This window comes from Corvus cornix, chromosome 1, assembly GCF_000738735.6.
Source record: "Corvus cornix cornix isolate S_Up_H32 chromosome 1, ASM73873v5, whole genome shotgun sequence".
In the NCBI taxonomy this organism is placed as follows: domain Eukaryota; kingdom Metazoa; phylum Chordata; class Aves; order Passeriformes; family Corvidae; genus Corvus; species Corvus cornix.
Window position 1 is genome coordinate 86529515 of NC_046332.1, and position 13674 is coordinate 86543188.

The 13674-nt window shown below is 43.2% G+C and overlaps 1 protein-coding gene and 1 long non-coding RNA gene across 2 annotated transcripts in view; one reads left to right on the top strand and one right to left on the bottom strand.

The window, feature by feature from the left end:
* Positions 1-2044: 2044 nt before the first annotated feature.
* LOC120409653 lies at positions 2045-8063 on the bottom strand. The gene is made up of 2 exons (XR_005601391.1): positions 7910-8063; positions 2045-2237 (listed from the first exon to the last, which is right to left on the bottom strand). It is a non-coding gene; the product is annotated as an uncharacterized LOC120409653 (long non-coding RNA).
* Positions 8064-8327: 264 nt separating this feature from the next.
* The window catches only part of TMEM131 (transmembrane protein 131), a 94467-nt gene continuing 89120 nt past the window's right edge, over positions 8328-13674 (top strand). The window contains 1 exon segment of the mRNA XM_039548392.1: positions 8328-8432. The gene's annotated coding sequence lies outside the window, so the exon portion shown is untranslated.

Sequence of the window (13674 nt, forward strand, 5' to 3'; positions counted from 1 at the left end):
CAAGTAAGTCTGGATTTTATTGCTGACTGTTTCTTTTGGAGCCACAAGAAACCCATTTGTCTTTGAAAAGCTTAATTTCATTTCAAAGAAATTTTAAAAATGTCAGTTTAGAGTTGCTCTGGTTTTAATTTTTTTTCTTTGGTTTCAATATATTGCCATTTTTACATCTTACTTGAACAATCCAGGATTATGTACTATGAAATATGAAATGATATACCAAGAGTGTTGTTGTCACAAGGAAGAGTTTGCTTCCACTGCAGTGACTAGCAATTCACTCTGTGTCTGTGTACAACTGCTGCATTGCCATTGTGGGAACTGACTACTGCAACTAAGCAAAAGTGCCCATGCAGGGTGGTGCATGCAGTTGCTTATGGTCTGAGCCAGCTGGATGTTAGCCAGACTGGTCTGGGTATCAGGTAGCTGCACTAACCAAGAGCTCAGAGCCGTTGGTAAGTCCTGCAGAGAGAACAGTTATGGTGAATGCACACACAGTGTCACATCGCCACGGTTTCAGTTTTCATATCAGAGCTGGCCTGCAGCCTGGTAGCTCAAAGTATAAGAGCAGGCACGCAGGTCTCCACACCCATCCATACAGATACAATCCCTGAGGTATGTATAAGGTCTTTCAATATTCCAGAGAGAACATCAGTTCCAAAATGCTGTTTTCTCTGGGTTCTCAGTTCTCTCTGTTAGATTAAATTCCACCTCCACCCTGATGCATGCCCAGACGTCTATGCCTCAGTTTGGACAGGCAAAGCTGACAGCTCTTGTGTTGCTCGATGGGAAAGTAGCACCTGGAAGAAGAGCAGCAGGTTCTTATTAAAAACAAATTTCTTCCAAAAAAATTAACTAGTTATGCAGGAGACTCAACCCAGGCTTCCTTGGCCCTCCAACCAACCACAGCTCCTCATCCAAGGCAGCACTTCATCTTTCGAATCTTTTTGTACTCTGCTGTGTAAAGACTGGGATGTCTCATACTCAGCCATATTTCAGCTTATGCAGACTGGGATTTGATAGACACTAGATAGAATTTTGCAGGAGAGTAAAACATGCTAGCCCAGTTAGGATGAGCTGGCACTTGGAACTGCAGCAAATTCCTGCAGTACTGGCTATAGCCCATTTGCTCAGCCCCATGCTGTTACTGAAGCGTGTTGCAGGAGCTGTGTTAGTCCTGTCCTGCTCAGTTGGTGCCTCTTCTCTCTTTTTCTGCCCCTTTTTTTCCTGCCCTGCCTGGTGTCTCCTCTGAAGGGTGCAATGGAGGACACAACACTCATGAGCTCTACACCCCATCTCCTCAGACCTCACTCTTTTCCTTGGAGCCTTATAGCACAAAAAGGCTATACACAGCACACTTTAAAAGGTGAAGAGATCACAAACAAACACGGAAGCTGAGGGAATAGAGCCTTGAATGTTCATACTGGGGCTGTACTGGGGCTAACCCTCACCCATAAATATCTCTGTAGTGCTTCTTGGAAGCCTTTATTTCCCAGTGTGAGAGATGAGATAATAAGCACTTGGAGACATGTTAAAGTGATGTCAATCAGTTCACATCAACAAAATTTCAGGGAAGATCTTTTCAAACCTACAAGACCATACCGTGAGAATCTACCCTAGCCTTTGGTCTCTCTCTTTTTTTTTTTTTTTAAATTATAACATGCAGAAGTGAAAGAGAGGCTTACTCACAGCAGCAGAGAGGAAGTCAAACAAGAGTGAAGAGCCATCATTTATACAATCCAACCCAGAAACAGAAATGAAAGAGACAACAGCAGAGCAAAAGGGAAGTGCATATCTCAGAGCCTGTACACAGAATGCTAGTACTAATGATAGCCTAGGCTACCTGAAAGGACAGGTAAGTCCACACATCCCCTTATTTATACTTCCTATCATAGAGTATATGACTCAGTTAAGATGGAGAAAATATTTAGTGTTGTCTAGAGGGCAGTGAGAATGAGGTAATCATCAAACTCAAGCTCCTCCAGAAGTGAGACTTTAAAAACACAGAGCAGAAGATGCACCACGTGCACAGAAAGCAGTAAAAATCAGATTGAACCATTTTCAATTTTTAAGGCATTTAATCAAATTAGAATTTCATCCTGTCTCATCTTGCAAGGTAATCTTCATGTGCAGGTGTCTCTGACTTCAGTCTCCTTTGAGGATGAGGGGCCCAGGCAGCAACCGGAATCCACAGCATTTGATGTGTGCCCTCTTTGCATGCTTCATCTATTGTTTTGTTCAACCTGTAAATTGAAATCAACAGTACCTCATAAAAAACGCCCTCCTGTGATACAGGTTCCACGAGCATTGGCAGGTAATCTGGGACTGATAAACACTGGCCAGGAATCTCAGATGGAGGTGTCTGTGGCCGAGCTTCTGAATCTGAATGGAGGCAACTGGATAAATGATCAAGTGTGTCGGTGATTTCAAACTTTCCATGAAAATGAGTTGCACTTCAGTCTGAGTATTATCTAGCATCTTTTCACCCAAGCACAGAAACCCTTTGGCACTGGCACATCATTGCAATGCTGTTGGATGTGCTTATCAGAAAAGATAGCAAACAGCTGAGTGTATCGCTATTTTGGCAGAATCCAATTTAATTGAAAAAACAGGTTTCCAGTGAAGTTTCAACACTCAGAAAAGCTTTAGGAACTTAAGGATGCAGTCCTGTGTATCTTTGGGCTGAACAAGATATTTGGTTCATGCACATTCTGTTCAGGCCCATTTCTTTTCTATTTCTTTCTCCTTTCTCTGTTTTTCTACTGCATCAGTAGATTACTTCTACAGTCATGGATGTTTTAGCATGAGATGCCTGCTCTTGTGGCAGAAAATTCAATACACAGGATTTACCACAGAATTAGCAGCTATCTAGCATGATTCTGTGGGTACCATACTATGATACCATGTCAGCAGTCTTGGATTTCTACCAGACTATGATAGAGAGGAGGACTGCGTTAGAAAGTTCCAGCTCTGGTGAATCAGTGTGGAGTATGGGTGGAGTAAATATCACAGACCTTGCAGTCACACCAAAATACCTATCCACTACACCTGAAATTGTGGCTGCCAAACATTGGGGGAGGCAATAATACTGTGCTGACAGCAAATGGGACTGTATTGCTGCACCCCTGGGGAATGAATCCGGAAAATCTGGAGCATACTAGCAAGGCATCTAACAAACACACAGTCAAACAGGAGTAGTTCCCTTCACTGACAGTACTCTTACAAACAAAGCTAACCCAGTTTTGAAGTCGTCTGCTACTCCAGATTTTCAGGTGGAATAGAGCCCTTTGTGTTCTATCTCCCATATTCACTATGACCCAGTGCACAGCACTGCATGGGATAGGGCATGAGGACACTGCAAATGCATTAGGTCAAGTAACAGTCACTGTACTACAGCCACACAACACCCCTTTCTAGCCAGCCTCCTCCATGCCCCCACCTTTTTATATATCAAACCTATATGCCAGACATAATTAATTAGGTCATCCCATATCTGCCTGGCCCACTGTGCCTCATGCCAGGATCACAACAGGAGAGAGGGACAATGACATGGCATTTGAAAGACACTGATGTAACAGTATGGAAACATGAACTGGTGGTCAAATAAATGCTTGTTTCATTTCCAGGTGTGTATCCACAGCAACAGTTCACATCCCAGTTCACCACGGTGATACTACAGCTAGCACTATTACCAGCAAAATATTGCATCATTTCTTTTATTAGAGAGATGTGGCAAACCAAAATCACACAGACTGTAATGGCTTTTATCAAGGCAAAGCTGAAAGTGGGCTCTCATTGGGCAAGTGTGTATTAGATTATGAGCCCTATCAGAAGGCTATCATCCCCTTCTCCAAGAAATTAACTTCTGGATCATTACATTTAACTCCTAAAATGTAAAATTTTTAAAAGAAACTAGGGAATTTTTTTCTCATGGGATTAACAAAAATCATATGACATACCTTGGATTTTAATTTAGGTGCATGATCATATGAGTGATTAAGCAAACAGAAAATTGAAGCAGAACAAATAATAACCTCCCCCCATTTACCACTGTTTATGTAGAAAATAAAATCATTGAGTAAAAAGAAGGGTTCACTGAAAATAATTCTTGTAGACAATCCTGAATATTAAAATCCCAATATATCATATCTCCTCTGTTTTCTTCATGCACAAGTTTCACACCACCACCAACATTGGAAATAAAGCCCTCCAATGACTTGAAGCTAGCATGGAAAATGAAGCAGTGGAGGAGTCCTGAGCCACTAGTCCTTAATGCAGGGCTGCCTTCAGCACACAGGTCCAGTATTGGCAAGTAAAAGACACACCACAGATCCATGGGCTAGTAAACCCTGCTTTAGGGTGCTCAAAAACATAAGCAAGTGATGCAGAGCACTGAAATGATGCGAAGTCGTTTTGGCAGCTCAAGCTTATTGAAACATTTCCAAAAGGACAATTTTTCCCTAGCTGACTCAGTAGCAGTATGTGCATTGTTTCTCTGTCATCCATCATAACATTGAGGCAAATGAAGCAATCTAAGGAACGGCAATAAGCATTATCTGGAAGAGTGGTTTTATAGAGAAAGGTTAAAAGAGCTTAATTCATCCAGTTTTGTTAAAGCAGAGGTAGATGGAGGCATGTCTCCAGCCAGCAAATGCTTAAGTAATGCAAACCTTAAGGATGGAAAGGAAATACTTGGGCTTATACATATGGGAACAAGTAGGAATAAATGAAAAGAGGGCAGGGAAAGACTGAATATCAGAAAATCTTGTTGGCAGTGAAGAGTAGAGCCTTTGCAAACTTTTCAGAGGAATTTTTAAAGTAATTTAAAACATAATTTGAAACATACTAACAAACAAGCTACTAGGAGGAAGTCTGTACTAGCAGAAAAGTTGATTGGATTACACAACAGCCTGCTCTATCTCCATTTTTTCCTTTGCTTGGTTTATCTTCTACCAATTCACAAAGTACAAGATTTGGCAAAAGCAAAAAGAAAGTAACTTGAGGCACATTCAGGACAGAAATCTCAATGCTGATTTAAGAGAGTTCATGTGCTCTCAGATCCTGAGACATGGACTCCACAAAAATTTCTCATTTGTTTTGAGTGTAACATCACTTGGATTTGATCCATGTCCCACAGAAGAGGTAACTCCCTGCAGGAGAGACAAGGTGGTTCAACCAATGGATTATTGCTTTTGGAGTCTGTCAGATAATCTCTAGCTAACTGAAGCAGTTGAAGATGTTACAGCTTATAACTAACCAGACTGTCACTCTCCCCAAAATTTCTGGCTCCATATCAAGGTGGCAGAAAACACACATCTATATTTTAGCAGTTCTGGTTCCTTGCCCAGAAAAAAAAAAAAGACTATAAACTATCAACAAAGGTATCTTACATGATAATTGAATGCCAGCACTTTGGTATGCTTAGGAGGAATATTTTAAACCACCACAGCTCAGTAAATGTAGCAGGCTTTAGGTACACACCTTTTCACTGAGGGTGAACCGACCACCATACTCTTCCGCTATTAAGTTTACTCTGTGCTAGCAGTCATGCTAGCAAAGCTGACAATGGCTGCAGGAATCAGAAAGTCTTTCTGATGTGTTCTACTGTAGAACAGGGCATTTCTTCATCTGATGAGTCAGCTGTTGAATTTTAGTGTCTAAATATTTATATAATTTCTGTTTATGGACACAAATACATTTCCATAAGAACTATATTCTATGTCTTGTCATGGTTTATTATAAGAAGCTTTTTTTTTCCAGTATAGAAATTGTTTTTTAAAAACCGTTCAACACAAGCAATACTGCAGTATCCAAATGTTAATATTTATACGCACTGCATGTATAAACAAAGCAACTTGAAGAGTCTCAAATATGTATGAAGTAATATAACCCAGATTAAAGCAGAAATAAATTAATGGAATGCTTTCTTGCTTTATCATTTACAGACATTGGACCATATTGTATTGGTTTTTTCTGCACAGAAAACAGTGGGAGTCCTGGACAAAGATGAAAGGGAGAATACGTACTGTGAGCTGTTTGTTTTCTACTCATAATATCTTTTTCAAAAGACATTCTGTATTTAGCACAAATAAAAACTGCCCATATTTTAATGCTGTAAGGTTAAAGATTCACAGATACCACAACAGTAGGACTCATAGTTCTTCTCTCATTTATATCATGACCTTTTTTTTTTTTAATAGCACAGTTGGCATTTCCATTTTTACTCCAAGGCAGATTTTGCCATGCTTACATCTTAGTTTCATTAGAGTTCCCATTCATTTTAATGGGTAGGATGCTCTACAGCATGAATTACGAGAAAGTCTGTCTGCTTGGTTGTGCAATACTGAATTTGAAATACGAGAAATAGAAAATAGCTGACTTCTTTTTCCAGAGGAGTAATAAGCGTACAGCAGAAGTCCAGTTAGAAGGTAAAATCAAGATCATACAGGGTCCACTGTAACAAGAAAGCACCACCAACTGCTGTTTGTCTTTCTGAGTGCTTAGGTTTGATCGTGCTCTTTGATGTACATACCTAACCCCCACAGAAGTCAATATGTGGGCTTCTGTGCACAGCAGTGATCAAGCTTTATATTTACTGTGGTTTGGGTGGTTCTGAAAACTATGAACAGAGACTCAAGCTCATAAATCATTGATTTGTATATACGCATTTTCAGTGCGGTAGTCAAAAGATTATGCAGCTTTGAAAAATTAGTAATTACACAGAAGCCTTTGGTTCCTCCTCACATCTTCTGGAAATAGCCACTATTGCTGAGAAAGGTTTCAACCCAGTACTCCTAACTTTCCATTTCTCCCTTGAAAATAAACCTCGTTGATGCTGTGGCCATAGTTCAACAAAACAACCATATCCAGACTTTCAAGGTGTCTTTGGGGAGTTCTAACAATAAAGAACGACTGTGTAAGAGCCATAACAAACGTTACTGTTTTTAGTTAGGCTGTTAGTCAGTCCCTTAGAGGCTCTGCATCTATTACACCACCAAGATCTGTTATGTTGTTGTGACAGATGAAACTCAATGATCTGTTCAACCGCTTCAAACCCAGCGTGACGTGTTAATCAGGTGGTGAAATGAGCAGTTAAGAATGGCACGTGGGTGCATACAGCTTTTTTATTCTAAAAAGCTAAGGCAGTTCTTCAGTGAACAGACTTTACTACAGACTTCTCCTTCCCACGCTTTATCCAAGATGACTTTGGGACTATTAGTCTTGGACAGACAATAACCAGTTCCCATCCCTTACTGGGAGCGTCGCCACATGGCACACCTGGTGTAACAGCTTCTGTCAGCACTGGTTCCACGGACCCATTTCCCAGTGTAACCTCCGCTTGACAGACACCAACCTCATATATATAAGGTGCCTTCTCCCCCACTGCAAATTCACTTCATGTGTTCCCAAAGGCCTCATGGCCACGCATGTCACCTGAACAGACAGTGACAGGTACAGGTCTTCCCTCAACAGTGGCAGACGCGTGGTGTCACGCCCTGGCTCCAGCACAGGGCTCCACCGCGCCTCAGGCATGCAAAACCTCCCTGTCCTCCGGTTCTACTGCGGCTGAGGGTGCTGTGCCGAGAGGACCGGACCGGCCCGGCCCGGCCCAGCCCAGCAGCTGGGGTGGCGGGTATTCCCTCAGGGTGACGGCTATCGACACCCCTGCTGCACAACACTCCAGGCCTCTAGCAGGGAAGATAAGACACGGGAAAAGAACAGTAACACCGGAGAGGAACGTCCCCGTCTCCCCAGCAAGGCCGCGGGGCGCCGCGCACAGAGGGAACTGCCCACCCGCCGCCATCTTGGACGCGGCTGGGAGAAGCCCCGGCAGCCTCCGCAGGGAAACCACAGCGTCCCTCGGCCCTCCCAGAGACGGGGAGAAAAGAGCGCTACCGAGGCGGAGTGACCCCACCTCGAGTAGCCGGCGCTTACAGAAGATCTAAAATCACATTTTGGAAAGCGGAAAAAAAACAGAAAAAAAAAAAAAATTAAACCAAAGCGACCTAGTCGGCAGCCTTACGCCCAGAGCAGGCGGGCGAGCGGAAGAACAGCTCGCCCGCACGTAAAATGGCACCTCCCCGCGCGGCCGGGGCGTGGCCTCGCCAGGGGGCGTGGCGGCCCGTGACACGCGCGTCAGGAGCCGCAGCGCGCGCTCGCGGGGGTGTCCGCCCCGCCCCTCCCCGAGCTCCTCCGCGCGCGCGCCGGGGCCCGGCCGGAGACAGACGCGGACGCTCCGTGGACCCGCGGCGGCGGCGGCGGCGGCAGCGCGATGACGGCGGCGCCCGGCTGCCCCCGCTGCTCCCCCCGCTGCCCCCGCTGCTCCCCCGGCAGCTGCCCCTTCCCCCGCGCCGGCGGCTGGGCGGCCGCCTGGCGGGGCGCGGCGCTGCGCTTCGCGCTGGCGCTGCTCCTCCACACGGCCCGGGCCGAGAAGGAAGGTGAGACCCAGATTTCCCTTCCCTTTCTTGTCCTCCTTCCCCCGCTCTTCCTCTTCTTCCTCCGATGGCGGTGGGGCCGTTGGCGGCCGCGGCCCGCGCCCGCTCCCCGGCGACGACAGCGAGGTGGGGGGGCGGCTGGGAGGCCGGGGTCGCCGCCCCTTGTCCCGCATCCCGCCGGCTCCCGCATCCCGCCGGCGCCCGCTGCCCTGGGTGTGCGGGGAGTCGCGGCGCTGCCTCCCCCGCCCCGCCAGCGCAGCTGCCGAGGTGCGGGTGTGTGTCTGTGTCCGTGTGTGTATGTGTGTGTCGCTGACGTTTCGCGGGGGTTTCTCCTCCCTGGCAGCGGCGGGGATGGGGATGGAGCTGGAGCTGCCCTTTAAATAGGGGAAAGGGAAATAAATAAATAAATAAAATACGAGGTTTTCTCGCGTTGAGCTGGTTTCCCTGCGGCAGGCTTCCAGCAGGAGACGAAGCCAAGCCAAACAGACGGGCGAAGCTGCGTGAGAAAGGGCAGAAATGCACGCTTTTGCATGGCTTGGATTTTGATCCCTCACCAAGTGGCAGTGGGACACCCCTTCTCCTCCCCGAACTTTTGACAGGTGTCCGGAGCCTTTGCGGGGTCGATGGCGTCTTCTCCAAACTTTATAAAGTCCCTGTCTGACTTTCCCTAACTTGTAGTGTCTGTGATTTTGGCATGAAATCCTTTCATTGTGGTTTAGCAAGGAAAAAAAGCCCCGAGCGAAACACCTAAGCATAATGTGTAGCATTGCTGAGAACAGCTTTCAAGCATTTCCAAGGTGCAGACTCGTAGTCTGCTTGAAAGCATGGCTGTGTGGCAGCATTAAAAAGCAGCAGGTAAATATAATGTATTACAGAAGTAGGTGAAACAGATTTGCTTTAGATGGACAGGAGAATTTGCTTTTCAGGCAAGTTGCTGCACTGGAGGAGGGAGGAGATCGAGGTCTGACAGGCAGAAAAAGAGTAAGAATAAAAAGGGTATGGAATAGGAGCTTAGCAGTGAGGAACTCATCATGTACCTGGACCAGACTTGAGGGAGGAAATACATCCTAATAATGCATGTATAAGAAAAAATGTAGATATATCTTAATAAAGAAGGGCTCAATTCCAGTCATTTCCTAGTAGCTTCTTTTTAAAAATATGATGATGTTGATATTAAGGGAATTAAAAACCCCAATCAGTTGTTGCACAGCCACTCTTGTTCAATTGACTTTGTCTACACAGAATGTAGAGAAGTGTTTAGAAAACAGTGTGAGTATGATCCCATATCCTTAGAGTGATTAGAATGTGTAAGTTTGTCAGTGTGGCCTGTACTGTCTTGAGGTACTAAAAGAGTTCAAATGCTCAAGAAATTCCTATTTTTAACTCTGATTGTGATTGCATTCCTTCACAGGTAATAAGTTATATGTGTTTATAAGCTTTGTCAGTGATGTCATGTACTGGTATGATGAAATTGATTCATGCCCTAAGAGTTGTGACGGCTGGGGCCATGGTCTGGTTTGGTTCATTTGTGAAGAAGATACTGGGGTTTTTTTCTCTATGGACTTCCTTGGCATTCCTAAATAAACAAAGGCAGTTTTAAATTCACAGAGTTTGAACCGATACGATTGAAGCCCTTCAAGAAAATGGAATAGTTTGTACTGATAATGTTTCCTTCTGTTTATACAATCTATTACTTAAAACTTATCCCAGCAACGCATCTGTTATTTTCAAAAGATGAATTTGTTTCTCAAATAGAACATAGGTTTCTTTTAGTCTTTAGATATCTGACATGTGCTTTTCTTGCCAAATATTCTGTTGCTTAGTGTAGTCTGAGTGATACATTTAAGGTCACTAATAAGTATTTCTTTGATGTTTGTTGGGGTTTTTTCTTAATTATTCATCTTTTATGGACTCCTGAGCAGAATTCATTGGCAATCTGCATTTGTGGATCACGTGTTGGAAAGTGTTGTCTTGCAGTCTTCCTTTTGCTGAGTGCAATGACTGTTTAAACCCTGGATTAAAAAAAAGGCAACACAAAACATAAACCAAACAACAGTTTTAAAGCAAGACAAAGGTTAAAGGAACTTGTGCGATCTTGTCCCACTGATCTTAAGCTAATGTAAGTGCCAGTCTGCAAGAGGTAGTGACTTAGCACAGGAGAGGAAGGACCGCTTTGGACACTGGGCCTTTAGACCAAGGTGGGAGCTCAAAATGAAGCAGTAGTTGAGAAGAAAGGAGGGGAGGGTGTTTAGGCTCTCTCCATAAGTGCCTTAGATTTTACCAGGTTGTGTCGAGTTAAACGTAGTAAGACGCTGTTTAAAAATAATAATCAGGAAGCAGGGAAGTAGCTAGGAATATCCTTTCCATCTCCCAAATGTGGGCATACATTTTTCATTACAGCTGCAGGAAGGAAGCTGTGGAGAGGGATTAGGGCTGAGGTTGTGCATTGTTGCTCCTGAGCACTGCTGAGTTGAAGGTGACTGTAGTAAGACAGTGCAGTATGTACTTCAGAGAAGTTGCTACAGAAAAAACCTGATAGAAGCAAGTGCCAGGTGAATAGTGTGAGACAAACAGATCAGAGTATGACAAAAGAAAGTGAAAAATGAATGTGGAGGACACTCTTTTTCTCTTACCTTGCATATACATGAGGAGAGACTTGGGGGAATGATGGGGCTGACAGAGAGAAGATAATGCCGGCTTCATGTGAAGAAGGACCAGCAAGCAGTTCTTTATGGATGGAGCTGTCACAAGTAGAAAGATGATTGATGCTGGAGTATTCTAGATAGACGTGGCTGTTTTGAGTACCCAATCTTAGTTAAGGAGTGTGAGGGGGGAAAATGTAACATAAACAACTTTGCCTAAAAGCAAGAAGCAAAACTTAAGTTGTTTGCGTGTTCTAGCTGTAAATCAAAGTCTCAAGGAACTGTGACATTGCTGTACACTCTCTATGTGCTAGAGAAATAGAACTCATGGAAATTACCTGGTATCTGAACAGACTGCAGAGCAAAGAAAACTGCATATGAACCAGCCAGAGAACCTTAAACACTGATTTCAGACTAAACACTGATATGTGACTTTTCTTTTTTTGTGCCTAGCTGGGTCCTCAGTGCCCATGTATTGCTGAGGAATGAGTATGACTGAGAAGGTTGTAAAATTTTATGGTTTGGGTTTGGTTTTTTTTTTTTTTTTGCTTAGGAAATCTGTGAACCATTGCAAAAGAATGACATAGCAGGAAAAAATTTCAGTCTCAAAGAGCCTCTTGCTATTTAGGAGGGGCAAAAAATAGCTTTAGAGTTTCTTTGGCAAATATGTATGATTTTCAGGATTTTTGTGAGGCTTATCCTTTCCTAGTGTAATTATCACATTCTGTATTGCCACATAGATTGAGGACAGCTATCAGTTTGTATTGGTGTGCTTTTTATTTAGTGTTTTGTTTGGGTTTTTGGGGTTTGTTTTGTTTTGGGTTATTTTGGGAGGGAAGGACACACGAGATACACAGAACAGCCTTCTGGGTTTTAGGTTGCTGGAAGCCATAGTAATGCCATAACCCCATGGTAAGTAAAGTGTTTTGAAGACAAGTGTCTAACATGAGGATGGTTTTTCACCTGAACTGTTTTGTGTTAGCTACCTTATTTATATACAGTTATATTTATTTATATATGTATATTTTAAATCTTCAATTTATAGAACTCTTTATTTGGCCAGCTGACTTTTATTTGGCCTTTTGAGACTACTTTGATAGTTCTCTTACCTACCCATCTGCTCACAAGACAGGTGCAGATAGAGCAAGGTTGATATTTAGGCTATGTTCAATCCCTGACAGTATTTTTTGAAGTTACATCTTAGTGCTGGATCTGGGAAAAATTTCTACTTAAACATCTACATTATGATACCAGATAGAGCAGTGAAAATAAGACTTTCTTTTTTTCCTAATGCTTGATGTATTCTCTTCTAGCTTCCTAGAAACTAAGTTAGTTACTGAGTGTAAGCAGGATATTGTCATCAGAGCAGTGCACTGATATGTTGGAGTTCTGGTTCCATTTTTGTCATTCTTTCTAATCTCAGACAAGTAACATTTCCTTTTTGTTTTTTATTGGTATCTAAAATAGCAAACCAGGATACTTCACATGAATAGCAAAAGTAGATTAATGTTGGAAGATGATTGGGAGAAAGCTTATATGTTTAAAATAATGTTATAAAAAGTCTCTTCACATACCCTGCTTGTGTGTCATATCCTGCTGTCAGAACTAGTCTACAGCATGCCACCGTTTACTTTTATGCTGGTGTTTTGACCCTGACTTAAATCAAAATGTGATTCAGAAAGAATGACCTCAATCAAACTGAAAACACTCCAGCAGTTGAAGTAGCACATCAGAATCATGAAGACTGAGGAAAACACAGTGGATAAAAATTGACCATGCTGTCTCACTGTGGTTTTGAAACAAGTGTGGGACAGCTGATTAGGTTTGCACTGTGTCTTTGCTCTTCTGAATAAAAATACTGAGCATGTGCTTGGATTGAATAGTCTCTTACTTGCTTGTGAAGTCTTCCGACTAAAATAAAGGAAAAATTGTACTGCAGTGGACAGGAAATTGAGACCCCATATTCTCCATGACCTTCAGTGTAATCTCAGAGTGGGTACTATTCCCTCCCTACACCTTTTTCTCCCTCACTGGTGTGCAGTTACATTGCACATGTGAAGCAGACTGGGGTCCCCTCACCTGCAGAGGTCCATTGAAGCATGCTGTGCTCAGTTCAGGGCCTTGAATTGTCATCTCTTGAAGGAACTTGCTATGGATTTGTGTAGTGCCTAATATGATGAAATCCCAGACTTCGCAGAATTCGATAGGTTTTGCATTATTTAAAACTTTCATTTGTGATTTTTTTGTGAATGATTGCAATATGGATTGCTCTGGGTCATTCAGACGTGTTTGTGCATGTTAACATTTTCTTCATCTGTTTGCAGTAAAGCCTGGACGTTTGCTATGTGTCACTTTATTTCAAAACCTACCCAGTTTTACGCTGCTTAAAGTGATACGTGTTATGGTTCCATGGTGTGATTTACTGAGTCTGTAAGTTCAAAGCATCTTTTCAAACAGTAAACTTGGTAAATGACCTGGGAGTCTGACAGTGAATGGTGGCTGCTGTGGTTCATGTGTAACTAGCAGTAAAAGTTATGTGACTGAAGCACAGGCTAGAACCAGTTCGGTTTGTTCCTGTGTTTGTGGGTTCAGCAAGAATAGAA